General features: G+C 42.2%; 1 protein-coding gene across 3 annotated transcripts in view; it reads left to right on the top strand.

Moving 5' to 3' along the window:
- Window positions 1–14,693, top strand: part of LOC116971177 (coronin-2A-like) — a 128,523-nt gene that overhangs the window by 38,084 nt on the left and 75,746 nt on the right. The window lies entirely within an intron of this gene.

Here is a 14,693-nt window from a genome sequence, read left to right as displayed (position 1 = left end):
GTGTGGGCAAGGGGGGGGGGGGGGGGGGGGGGGGGGGGTTGGGGGGTGGGTAGAGAGAAAGAGGGACCATCGCGTCTATATTGAATACTTCTATAACTTTGTTGGCACCCGGTGACTCGTGTTGACCCTTTGCGTTCTGGTGTATTGTATGCAAAGCAAATCATTTCACTGTGCCAAGTACATGTGAGAAAGTATCATTCAAGGATCTGTGGTTAGCACTGCCAGTTTTCCACCACCTTTGGATACAGATTGTTCTGCGTGGAACACAGTCTTGTGATCCACGTGTTACTCTGCAGGGCAAACAATGTACAGTGGTGAGTGACCGGGAGTCTGATGAGTGTGCTTGTGTGTTTTTAATGTGATCAGCCATGATCACATTGAATGGCGGTGCTGGCTCGAAGGGCCGAATGGCCTACTCCTGCGTCTATTGTCTATTGTCTATTATGAAGTTTTATTTTATTTTTTAAATTCTATTTATTTATTTATTTATTTTTAAATTTTTTGTTTTTTTTTAATATTTTTATTAGAAGTACAATAAAGTACAGTAATACACATCACCTATATCTTATTACATTTGTTGTACCACTTCATTTTTTGAGCTACAAGAAAGATAGAAATAAAGAAAGTAAGGAAAGTGAAAAAGAGTCGTGAAGGTGCAGGAAAGTGTTGGGAAAAGAAAGCCCCTTAGAAAAGAAGTTAGAGAAGGAAGTAAAGAAAGGAAATAGACCCTAGAAAAGAAAGAAAAAACAAAAAGAGAAACAATCGCTCTATTATAACACAAAACTCCGCAAAAAGGGATATACCAGCCGTGTTTTTTTACCCCCCGTTACCAGATCCTGGCACCATTTATTTTTTAAATTATTATTGCACCTTATGCTTATAGTAGTTCCATAAATGCCTGCTAGGAGGAGTCTCATCTCTTCCAGGTGTAATGTTTCAAACATGTTTGAAATCCACATTTTTATTGTTGGTATTGGAGCATTTTTCCAGAATTTGAGTATAAGCTTTTTTCCCATTATTAGCCCGTAATTAAGTAGGTCCTTTTGAAACACGTTTAGTTCGGAGCTACCTTCCGTTATTCCAAAAATAATCCATTCTGCTTTTGGTACAAGTTTTATTTCAAATGATTTTGTGAAGATTTCAAATATTTCGTTCCAGAATTTTTGGATTTTTATACAAAAAACAAAAGAGTGCGCTATGGTAGCTTCTTGAGACTGACATTTATCACAAATGGGTGAGACGTTAGGGAAAAGTTTATTTATTTTAGTTTTTGAATAGTATAGTCTATGTAATGTTTTGAATTGAATTAGAGTATGTCGTCCGTTGATCGAGCATTTATGCACATATAGTAAGTGTTTATCCCAGCTCTCTTTTGAAATTTTTATAGCTAGTTCTTGTTCCCAGTCTCTTCTAATACCATCAGTTGTAGGTATTTCTATATTTAAAATAGTGTTGTATAAGTATGATATTAGGTTTGCTGATTCAGCCTTTGTCTTCATTGCTTCATCCAGTAAGTCTGGAGGCATGTTATGATAGTCTTTTGTGTATTTTTTCAGATAGTCATGGATTTGAAGATATTTAAAATATTGATTATTTCTCAAATTATATTTCAGTTGTAATTGTTGAAATGATAATAATTTTCCAAATTCATACAAGTCTTCGAGCGTTTTGATTCCCATTCTTTCCCATTGTGTAAATGATTTATCTATAATTGAAGGTTTAAACGACGGATTGTTGGCTATTGGCATTAAAAGAGATAGATTTCTTAATTTTAGATTCTGTTTTATTTGTTTTATTTGTTTTATTATGAAGTTGAATGAGCTGTCACCTCTGACATGCATTCTGGTTCTAAAGTACTCTGGCAGTCTGTCTGGGACACCAATAGACCAACAGAAGTGTACATGCAATGATAAGAATCAAATGCTTGCCAGCCATACACAGTAAGGAAAAGACAATGAAGATGGTGTACTCCGATACTGTGATTCTTGATTATTTTTAAGAGATTCATGAGGATCTTGGCACTATTTAGATTTTAATTGCAAAATCTCAGACTTTTGTGCTCCTTTTAGTAGTTTAGTTTAGGATTGCCATGTATAACAAGGTACATTGGAAAGGTTTTTCTTTTCGCGTGCTATCCAGTCCATGAAGAGACTATACGTGATTACAATCAAGCCGCCCACAGTGTACAGATGCAGGATAAAGGGTATATTATTTAGTATAAGATAAAGTCAATAGACAATAGGTGCAGGAGTAGGCCATTCGGCCCTTCGAGCCAGCACCGCCAGTCAATGTGATCATGGCTGATCATCCCCAACCAGTACCGCGTTCCTGCCTTCTCGCCATATCCCCTGACTCCACTATCTTTAAGAGCCCTTAGCTCTCCCTTGAAAGTATCCAGAGAACCGGCCACCACCGCCCTCTGAGGCAGAGAATTCCACAGACTCACAACTCTCTGTGAGAAGAAGTGTTTCCTCGTCTCCGTTCTAAATGGCTTACCCCTTATTCTTAAACTGTGGCCCCTGGTTCTGAACTCCCCCAACATCGGGAACATGCATGTCTAAACCCTTAATAATCTTTTATATTTCAATAAGATATCCTCTCATCCTTCTAAATTCCACAGTATACAAGCCCAGCCGCACCGTTCTCTCAGCATATGACAGTCCCGCCATCCCGGGAATTACCCTTGTAAATCTACGCTGCACTCCCTCAATAGCAAGAATGTCCTTCCTCAAATTAGGGGACCAAAACTGCACACAATACTCCAGGTGTGGGCTCACTAGGGCCCTGTACAACTGCAGAAGAACCTCTTTGCTCCTATACTCAACTCCTCTTGTTATGAAGGCCAACATGTCATTCGCTTTCTTTAATGCCTGCTGTACCTGCATGCTTACTTTCATTGACTGATGAACAAGGATCTTCCGATCCCGTTGTATTTCCCCTTTTCCCAACTTGACACCATTTAGGTAATAATCTGCCTTCCTGTTTTTGCTACCAAAGTTGATAACCTTACATTTATCCACATTAACTGCATCTGCCATGCATCTGCCCACTCACCCAACCAGTCCAAGTCACCCTGCATTCTCATAGCATCCTCCTCATAGTTACAACTGCCACCCAGCTTTGTGCCATCTGCAAATTTGCTAATGTTACTTTGAATCCCTTCATCCAAATCATTGATGTATATTGTAAATAGCTGCGGTCCAGGCACGGAGTCTTGCAGTACCCCACTAGTCACTGCCTGCCATTCTGAAAGCGACCCGTTAATCCCTACTCTTTGTTTCCTGTCTGTCAACCAATTTTCTATTCATGTCAGCACTCTGCCCTACCATGTGCCCTAATTTGACCACAGGTCCTTTGTGGGACCTTATCAAATGTTTTCTGAAAGTCCAGGTACTCTACATCCCTTGTCCATTTTCCTAGTCATATCCTCAAAAAATTCCAGAAGATTAGTCAAGCATGATTTCTCCTTCGTAAATCCATGCTGATTAAATCCGATGAAAGACCATTTAGGTAATAATCTGCCTTCCTGTTTTTGCTACCAAAGTTGATAACCTTACATTTATCCACATTAAACTGCATCTGCCATGCATCTGCCCACTCACCCAACCGGTCAAAGGTCTCCAATGAGCAGATGGGAGGTCGGGACAGCACTCTAGCTGGTGAGAGGATGGTTCATTTATCTGATAACAGCTGGGAAGAAACTGGGATAATGGTTTATAAATCAGAGCTATAGTTGGTGAATAGGAGTTTGATGTAGATGTCCTTCTTATCCAGGTGTTCTAGGGATGAGTGTAAGGCTAGGGAGATAGCATCAGCCGTGGACAAGTTGTGGTGGTAAATGAACTGCAGTGGATCAAGGCTGCTTGGCAGGCTGGACTTAATGTGAGCCATAACCAGCCTCTTCGTGATGCACTTCATAATGGTGGACGCAAGACCACTGGACAGTAGTTGTTAAGACATTTCCTTTGGGACCGGGATGATTGAAGCAGGTGGATACCTTTAGAATAGAGTAGAGAGAGATCACACACAAAAAGCTGGCAACTGAGCAGGTCAGGCAGCACCTCTGGAGAAAAGGAATAAATGTCACCAGGTTGCGACCCTTCTTGAAGACTGAGTCAGGGGAAAGAGAAACAAGAGATAAAGGAGAGATAGAAGTGAGAGATATACAGAGCTCTGAGTGACTGAAGAAAGATCGTGACTGGAAACATCATCTATCCATGTTCTCCAGAGAAGCTGCTGACCCACTGAGTTACTCCAGCACTTTATGTTTTTTTTTGTAAACCAGCATCTGCCATTCCTTGTGTCTCCCTTGTAATTCAGGCCTGTTGGTCATCTTTGATTTTTTTTTGTCTCCTTCGTTGCTTTGTGTGTCCATGTGTCAAGCTCTGAAATTTCCTTTCTAAATCAACCCCATCTCTCTTTGCTTATAGACTCTCACGCTCCTTTGACCTAATTCTTGGTCACTTATCTTAAAGTCTCCTTGGAGTTACATCTGGGCTTAACGACACACCAATGATGTGCCTTGGGATGCAAAGATGCAATACGACTGGAGATACGTAGCTTTTCTGCTATTGGAAAAACACAATGACATTTAACAGCAGAAAATGAGATATCAAAAACAGATATGGATTAGAGATTGGAATCACCAGTGAAAAATGCAAGATCTAATCACACCATATACTTTAATTGGGATTTATAAAGCTATAACACAAATGACCTGGACTCAAATGAATTTATATAGCTGCTTCAATTTTGAGGTTTGATAACATCTAATGCCTTGGTTTCTATTGCAGGCTGTAAATTCTAAATCAGACCTTTGTCTTGAATTGCACCATTGCCTTGTACTAAGCTAACGGCAGCATTCATGTTTTGCCGGCAGGAGAATTAATGATGCAAGTTTATGGTAATTGGCAAAAGAAACAGGAAGGAAATTAGGAGAATGTTTTTCTAACTGGGGGAATTGTGATCTGAAAGTAAAAGTGGCTGAAGCAGATTCAATTGCAAGTCTTAAGGGAGTTGGGTAACTACTTGGAGAAAAAAATAATGCACTGTTGGGGATTGAGTAAAGGAGAGGCAAGGCCAATTGGACAGCACTTCCCAAGAGCCAGAAACCGGCATCTTTCTGGGCTGTTGTGGTTCTGAAGAAGTAATATATATTTCAAAAGGCAGAAATGATCTTCTCCTGCATACTTATTTCTATTTAAGAATGGAGCGTAAGCATTTGGGTGAAAAGGTCAGTGGAGCCCCTCACTGTGATTTTGATGTAACCAAGTAATACTGTAGTGTGCCCGAGGTTGAGATTCTAGTGCATGCAGATAAAATTCTCAACGGTGTTAGTTACATCGGGTTTCAGCTCGGGAATAAAAGGCAATCAATGTTTAGTGAGAACTCCAATCAACATCATTTTATGCAGATGACGTTAATTTTCCATTTACACTTCATAGAAACTCCCTCAGAAGATTGCCCGACTTTCCAGCATGCAAGCCGTCATGAGGCGACATTGTAACACGGTGAGCTCTTTCTCCAGACTGCCTGCTGTTTATTTGTGTTCAGGAAAGGCCTTGAGTGATGGCATGTGGAAAATACTAGTAATGGGTGTCTGGAGTTTAATTAGAAGAAATTATTCTGCATGACGTGTCTCCAATGGATCAGTGGACAGCACTCTTTTTTGTGTTTATCGGTACTAGTGCCACTCTGGGGATTTGAACACACAATCTATGCTTTCGAAGTGGCATGGAATATGGGAACGGGTCTTTGATCCATTTTGATCCACACCGATTATTCTTTACACTAAACCCTTTTTAAAAATTGTTCCCATATTCTTATCTTGATTCTGATCTTATAGAGGTGTACAAAATCATGATACGATGCGATAAAACGTTATTCATCCCCGGAGAGAAATGGGTCTGCCGACAGTCACAACACACAAGGTACACAAAAACTAGAAATTACAAGTGAAAACAAAAGGAAAAGACATTCGACTGTTCGCTGGCTGGTATGCACAGCGCCTTCACCGGAACAAACAAACAAACAAACAAACACATACTTATCCCCTGGGCAGAGGATTCTACACTAGAGTGCCCCACACCGGGTCCCCCTTTGTTCACCCACCGTCCCTCACAGCGGTCCCCCCACGCCGGGTTCCCATTGTCTTCCCCTCCCCACCTCACGCTCATTGACCGAAGGCGCCTGCTGCTGCCGCCGAGTCTCCCGCTACTGAAGGGCCGGTTTCCACGCTGTGAGACTCTATTACTCTAATTTCCCTCCATTCACCTACATAATGGGCAATGTGCAATGGCCAATCTCTTTGGGATAGGGAAGGAAACTAGGGGACCCAGAAGAGATCCATATGGTCATGAGGAGAACTCGCAAACTTCATACAGAGAGCACCAGGGATCAAGGCTAAATCTAGGTCCCTGGGGCTATGAGGCAGCAGCCTCTGAGTGTGCTCCCTCTGAGTGCAGTGCAGAGGGAGAGCTGTACTGTGGGAAATGTTGTCTTTTGAAGATAAGCCACGCCAAGGCCCACTGAGACCACTCAGGAGATTAATGCTCCCATGCACTGTTTTTGGGAGCAGAAGGGGAAATATTCTGCTCTTGGACAATCTCTTCATCTATTTAATAGTGGTCATTGTTATATTGTTGTTTGTGGGAACTTGCTTTGTGCAAATTGGCCGCCATATTTCCTGCATTAAACAAGTGACTACATTCATTGCATCTTCTCCAGAGCAAGAGGGGGTGGGTAGTGCTTAAATCATCTTGCCATCATCTGTAAGTCTTTTATCAATTATAATCATTAGTTTTACAGGTGTCGGGAGTTATGGGGAGAAGGCAAGAGAATGGGGTTAAGAGGGGAAGATAGATCAGCCATGATTGAATGGCGGAGTAGACGATGGACCGAATGGCCTAATTCTGCTCCTATCACTTACAAACTTATGATCATAAGCTAATTTCTGTTCCTTTGAAAAAAAATTTGCAAAAGCAAATTGCAACAAAATTGTGAAGACCAATAAATACCTGCTCAAGCAATTGGATTTTAACACGAGCGTGTATGCATTTATATCCAGTTTGCTTATGTGATTCACTTAACGTAACAGCCAGTTTTAATCAATGGATGCAGATGAATGTTGTCTTGGGAGGATCTGTTGTTGAATATGAAAGGTAACTGGGAAGGTGAAATTAATCCAATGAAAAAGGCGGGGATGTGGGGGCCCCCACTGATCAATGACTTGGGTTATGGAGGGGGTAGTGGGGTTATAGTTAATCTCTCCTCCATGGGGTTTTTTTCCAAATAGCTGCAGTGTCTTCATGCCATAGGATTAACCTTTGGACTCTCTGAATGTTAACTTTGGCTTGAAAGCAGAATTTGTGACTGTTTAGTATTTTTCAGCCCACTTACAATGGATCCTGTCAGGGTTATGCATGAACATGGTCAGGACTGATTTGCAAATTTGAACACATTTGCCCCACCCCGTTTGTTCGGGTTTAAATTGACTGAGAAATGGTGCAAAGGTGAATTCCTTGTAAATATGATACTGTAAACGTTACATTTCATTGAGGTTTAAGAACATCTGAAATAGCTAACGTGGCAGGAATTTTTTTTTCTGTCAACAAAACACGAGTACTGGAAGTTTTTGGTTGTTGATCATCTCTCGGGCTTTTACAACTGTGGCTGCAAGAGCAGGTCAGAGCTGGCCATCCTGAGCAAATCGCTTGCTTCCCGAATCCCAAAAATAAATTCCACTGTCCAGAAGGCTCAAGACAGGAGAACAATTGGATACCCTGTGCTTGCCTGGGTGCAGGTACACGCAACAACTCTTGAGAAGATTAAATCCATCCACGATAAAGCAAGCCCACTTCAACAGTCATTTCCACACAATGTAAGTGCACAGTAGCAATGGTATGAAGCATTTATCTATCTATCTATCTTTATATATACTATTAAAACTGTGTGTGTGTGGGTGTATGTCATATTTTTGGCCTTTGATTCGTTACCCCGCCAAAACCAGACGCAAAAATGCCGACATTGTTTACCATTTTGCTAGCGATTTCACATTTACATTCGCTCATCCACTCCTCATTAAATTTAGTCATTTTTCTGGACACATTTTTGATAAAATCCTCCCCCCCCCCACTCACTAATTTTTTCGCCTCATGCTGGTCACGTGCCCCGCGCGACCACAACGGCTGCTGCCGCCCGGCTCTCCTCCAAAAACGCCGAGATTTTTACCATTTCGCTAGCGATTTTACTTCCTCCACTTCCCCCCCCCCCCGGCCCGGCTCTGTCACACTGGCCAAAACCAAAGATCGCCTGGTCCCCCCGCTGCTTTTCACCATCCCCGCGGGCTTGCCCTGTCCGAAAATCCCGCGCGTCAACGGCCTGTCGTCCCGCAGGTGCATTGAGGGCATACGCAGCGTCTCGACGGGAGTACGCAGTGTCTTGAAGTCGTACACAGCTTCTTGACGGCCTACGCCTAGTGCATGGTGTTGCGCCGCGTTTTGACAGCATACACCTAGCGCGTGGTGTTGTGCGATGACGTCAGGCCGCCCCTCCCCTCGCAACCGCGCGTTGTGGGAACAGACCCAACGGGTCTGCACTTGGTCTAGTATTATATTTAGTAGTTACTCACCCAGGCTACACGGGCAGTACCTTCCACATTCTCTAACACCTAAAAAGACAGGGATGGGTGGCACTGGGGAACATAATTATTTCTTTGTTCTGTTCCCGGTCTCATACAATCTGACTTGGCAATATAGTATCCTTCATCCTCTCTGGGTATCGCTACTGAGGAACACCTTCACCAGAAGGATGACAATGGTTCAACCAGGCAGCTCACATTACCTTCTCAAGGACATTCGGGATGGGCAATTAATGCTGATTGTGAACTGAAGGTTACTTGTCTCATCTACAGATTGAATAGGAACCTGACTCGTTATGATTTGAAAGTACGTACTGCCTGAAAGTACGTACTGGTGGCTTTCAAAGGGAGATTGGATAAATTATTGAACTGGAGAGTTGCAGTGCGGATAAGACAAATGGAATTAGAAATCAGCACTCCTGATTAGGGTTTAACCCTCACATAGATTGGAACAAAATATTAGTGTTTGAATTGGCCTGACCAGTCTGCGAAGAGCTGTGCAGTCGGCAGAGTTCAGCTTGAGCCATGAACTTGCTGTACTTATTAGGAATTAAAAAAATATTTTAATGGTGTATGCCAGTAAGATTCATTGACGAGTACATGTAACGTCCAGGTAATGCCTGCTGCAACCCGAAATGTTAACTAACACCTTTGGACTCCACAGATGATGCTTGACCCCTGAGTTTTCCAGCGTTGCATTTTATGTTCCAGTTTGCAGAGTCTTCAGCCTCTTGTGTCTCCAGGTAATGCCTGCTGCTTGCAACCAGCCTGGTCAAACAAGCAAGGGAGCCATTAAGCGAATCAATGGATGACAAGTAATGGTCTCCACAGTTTACAGGATACATGATCCCACCGATTAGTCGGGCTAATGATTACTTCAACTCACATAATTTTTGAGTGCAGCTATTTTTTATGAGCTGCAATCTGCTACTTGTTTTTCTTTTTACCCCCATCCTCCTCCTCCCTAAATCAAGGTCAAAGGAAGAGAGGGAAACCTGCTCTTCCACAGCATCTGTCACATCTTTCTCAGGAAGTCACAAGAACCTTCATAGCCAGTGAAGTTCTCTGAAGGGGAGTCACGGTTGCAATGATGGACACGCTGCGGAAAAACTACGCACAGTAACCACCAGCAAAATCAATGTGCAGATGATCAGAAAGTCTGATTTTTATTTTAGTTTAGAGATACAGCATGGAAATTGGCTCATTCCAACCATTGATCACTGTGTGTGATGTATTTAAAAATTGGGCGATCGATGGTCAGCGTGGACTATGTGGGCCAAAGGGCCTATTTCCGTACTGTAACTTGGACTTTCTGATCATCTTCACATTGTTTTTGTCGGTGTGTCCTGTGCACACCTCTATTAAAATACATACACACATACACGCATGAATGCACACACATATATGCGCACACATACACACATATAAATATACACACACACACATGTATATGCACACATGCATATATACACCCACATAAGCACACATACATATATATATATACACACACCCTCACACATATAAATATACGCGCACACACACATGTATCTGCACACATGCATATATACGCACACATATACACACACATACGCACACACATATATACACACACATATATATATATATATATGCGCGCACACACATACATGTGCACACACACATATATGTGCACGCATATACACGCGCACACACACATACATGTGCACACACATACATGGGCGCACGCACTCACACATATAAGTGCACACGCACAACGTGTGCACAGACTCAAATAGGCACACACGTGTATATATATACATGTGTGTGCGTATCTGCATCTGTGCGCACGTATGTGTGTGTATATCTATATATATATACGTGTGCGTAAACTGAAGAAGAGTTCCCAGCTCCTCTTCTAAATACGCCAGCTTATAGCTGAACAGGGCCTTTTTTTATAGCTCATCTGAAAACGCCACTTGCAACAGGCATGTGCAACACTGGCACTGACTCCAAGGAGACGTAATGCGACAGCAGCATTGCCCCTCATGTAGGCAGTGGTACCTTGGCACTGCCCCTCTGCCGGCATTGATCCTTTGATAGACGAGCACGCCCTCGGTTATGTCCTTCCAACAGTGGGCTCCGCCTCTCCAGCAGCAAGTGCTCGCTCTGCTGCTCCAGCTGTCCCTGTGATGGGGAAGTGCTCTCTATACATTTGAGGAGTTGTGAAAGGATTTAATAGGAGTAAATTGGGACATTTTGTTTTATGGGAAAGATGTGGAAGAGAAATGGAGTACATTTAAAGGTGACATTTTAAGAGTACAGAATCTTTATGTCCCTGTTCGGTTGAAAGGAAATAGTAAAAATCGGAAAGAGCCATGGTTTTCAAGGAAAATTGGACACTTGGTTCGGAAAAAGAGGGAGATCTACAATAATTATAGGCAGCATGGAGTAAATGAGGTGCTTGAGGAGTATAAAGAATGTAAAAAGAATCTTAAGAAAGAAATTAGAAAATCTAAAAGAAGATATGAGGTTGCTTTGGCAAGTAAGGTGAAAGTAAACCCAAAGGGTTTCTACAGCTATATTAATAGCAAAAGGATAACGAGGGATAAAATTGGTCCATTAGAGAGTCCAGAGTGGACAGCTATCTGCAGAGCCAAAAGAGATGGGGGAGATATTGAACAATTTATTTTCTTCGGTATTCACCAAGGAGAAGGATATTGAATTATGTGAGGTAAGGGAAACAAGTAGAGTAGCTATGGAAACTATGAGATTCAAAGAAGAGGAAGTACTGACACTTTTGAGAAATATAAAAGTGGATAAACCTCCAGGTCCGGACAGGATATTCCCTTGGACATTGAGGGAAGTTAGTGTAGAAATAGCAGGGGCTATGACAGAAATATTTCAAATGTCATTAGAAACGGGAATAGTGCCGGAGGATTGGCGTACTGCGCATGTTGTTCCATTGTTTAAAAAGGTGTCTAAGAGTAAACCTAGCAAATATAGACCTGTTAGTTTGACGTCAGTGGTGGGCAAATTAATGGAAAGGATACTTAGAGATAATATATATAAGCATCTGGATAAACAGGGTCTGATTAGGAACAGTCAACATGGATTTGTGCCTGGAAGGTCATGTTTGACTAATCTTCTTGAATTTTTTGAAGAGGTTACTCGGGAAATTGATGAGGGTAAAGCAGTGGATGTTGTATATATGGACTTCAGTAAGGCCTTTGACAAGGTTCCTCATGGAAGGTTGGTTAAGAAGGTTCAATGGTTGGGTATTAATGGTGGAGTAGCAAGATGGATTCAACAGTGGCTGAATGGGAGATGCCAGAGAGTAATGGTGGATGGTTGTTTGTCAGGTTGGAGGCCAGTGACTAGTGGGGTGCCACAGGGATCTGTGTTGGGTCCACTGTTGTTTGTCATGTACATCAATGATCTGGATGATTGGATTAGTAAGTATGCAGATGATACTAAGATAGGTGGGGTTGTGGATAATGAAGTAGATTTTCAAAGTCTACAGAGAGATTTATGCCAGTTGGAAGAGTGGACTGAAAGATGGCAGATGGAGTTTAATGCTGATAAGTGTGAGGTGCTACATCTTGGCAGGACAAATCAAAATAGGACGTACATGGTAAATGGTAGGGAATTGAAGAATGCAGGTGAACAGAGGGATCTGGGAATAACTGTGCACAGTTCCCTGAAAGTGGAATCTCATGTAGATAGGGTGGTAAAGAAAGCTTTTGGTGTGCTGGCCTTTATAAATCAGAGCATTGAGTATAAAAGTTGGGATGTAATGTTAAAATTGTACAAGGCATTGGTGAGGCCAATTCTGGAGTATGGGGTACAATTTTGGTCGCCTAATTATAGGAAGGATGTCAACAAAATAGAGAGAGTACAGAGGAGATTTACTAGAATGTTGCTTGGGGTTCAGCAACTAAGTTACAGAGAAAGGTTGAACAAGTTAGGGCTTTATTCTTTGGAGCGCAGAAGGTTAAGGGGGGACTTGATAGAGGTCTTTAAAATGATGAGAGGGATAGACAGAGTTGACGTGGATAAGCTTTTCCCACTGAGAGTAGGGAAGATTCAAACAAGGCGACATGACTTGAGAATTAAGGGACAGAAGTTTAGGGGTAACATGAGGGGGAACTTCTTTACTCAGAGAGTGGTGGCTGTGTGGAATGAGCTTCCAGGGAAGGTGGTGGAGGCAGGTTTGTTTTTATCATTTAAAAATAAATTGGATAGTTATATGGACGGGAAAGGAATGGAGGGTTATGGTCTGAGCGCAGGTATATGGGACTAGGGGAGAATACGTGTTTGGCACGGACTAGAAGGGTCGAGATGGCCTGTTTCCGTGCTGTAATTGTTATATGGTTATATGGTTATACCCCGCCCTGCAATGTGGCAAGTGTGCCTTCGACAACGTTCTCTCCACAATCTTCTTTAACTGTGTTGCTCTCCTTCAGTAATGACTCTCCCACAGCGAGGCAGCCCCTCGGAACGCAGCTGGAATGCAAATGCTGGTTAAAGATGTTTCTGTGCTCCCTGCAATTAAAGATCCCTCTTGAAAGCTATTCGCTGACTTGGAAAAAAACCTGGTTTTGGAAAGCTCCCTGCATCTCACCCTATCCCGCTTTACCTATCCCGTCGCCACGCTCCAGCTGCCTGGCGTGGATACACAGATGGGCTCTGTGGTTTACAGGTGTCACACTTCAGCAGTCCAGCTGTTTCCAGGCCATTGCTTGTGATTATAACCCCGAGCAGCAGTGATTAAAAATGTAGTGGTTTCCTCGGGTGCTGATGAGTTTCATGTTAATAATGAGAAGCTCGTGAAGCACACATTTGGCACCTGGCAAACCCACAGCCAGTGCCCTGGTGGAAACCTTGGTGGGTGAGGTGCGATCGCAGCTGCTGTCAGAACTTCATGCCTGTGGGGGAAATGAAAAGTAATTTTCATAAAAGAAAGTTTGATTTGATTTGTAATGCAGTCGATTTCTGCCTAATTCTTTTAATCAAACAGAACACCTCTGAGAAGGTGGTAAATTAGTAAAGTTAGATGTTAATGAAAATAAAACTGAAAACCATAATTGATTGCAAGTTAATATGCAGCATTAGATGGGAGTCACGTCATTTAAAGTAATGGTTTTGCTGGAAAATAAACAACGTAATAAATTAATTGAACATTATGTATTGATTTTCTGTTTTGTTCTAAGAACGTTTTTCTCTTGTGAGCAGTGAATAATGTTGGAAAATTATTGAGCCTCCTGCTCAATTTGAGCATTTCTGTGGGTTGTACACTTCATTCTGCCAATTCAGTGCACAGACTAGTATTGAAAAACTTAAGTTAACCACGTGAACGACTGCTCAAAGTAAGACAGCCTCAGATTTCTTATTAATCATTGAGGTTTTGTTAAACTTGTGTTGAACTTTGGTTAGACCACACTTGGGGAGTACGGTGGACTGCTCTGCCTATGATATAAAGGGCATAGACATGGGAGAAAGTGTGAACAGGCAACCGAATGATACAGGAACTGAGAAGAGATTGAATCAAAACTCAATGCGTCTGATGTTGGACTCTTCAAACAAAAAGATTGAGAGGTGTCCTGATGGATGTCTCTAAAACTTGTGGGGAATCCAAAAGGTAGCCACGAAAAAATCCAGCAGGGAATTCAAATGAAACATTATTACCAGAGCTTGACACTAACTCCCAAGTGGAAATAGGAAGGCAAATAGCAGCGATGCATTTAAGGCAAAGGAAGATAAACACAGAAAGGAGGAAAACAGTGAACTGTTGTTAGGGGTGGATGAAGTTGGAAGACAGGCTTGAACGCCTGTCCCCATGTTGTAAATGCAATGGTCTAAACATTTTGTAGTGTGCGCTTTTTTTTCAATGCTGCACAAATGAAAATGATTAGCCTGACCTGAATGTAACAATGATAATTTCTCCAGAAGTGGAGTCACATTCGCATGAGTGGTGTAAAACTAATCCATGCTATATTTAAGAGGGAGTTAGATATGGCCCTTGTGGCTAAAGGGATCAGGGGGTATGGAGAGAAGGCAGGGATGGGATACTGAGTTG

The sequence above is a fragment of the Amblyraja radiata genome, chromosome 3 (genome assembly GCF_010909765.2).
Source record: "Amblyraja radiata isolate CabotCenter1 chromosome 3, sAmbRad1.1.pri, whole genome shotgun sequence".
Taxonomy (NCBI): Eukaryota; Metazoa; Chordata; class Chondrichthyes; order Rajiformes; family Rajidae; genus Amblyraja; species Amblyraja radiata.
This window is presented reverse-complemented; position numbering and strand designations above follow the sequence as displayed.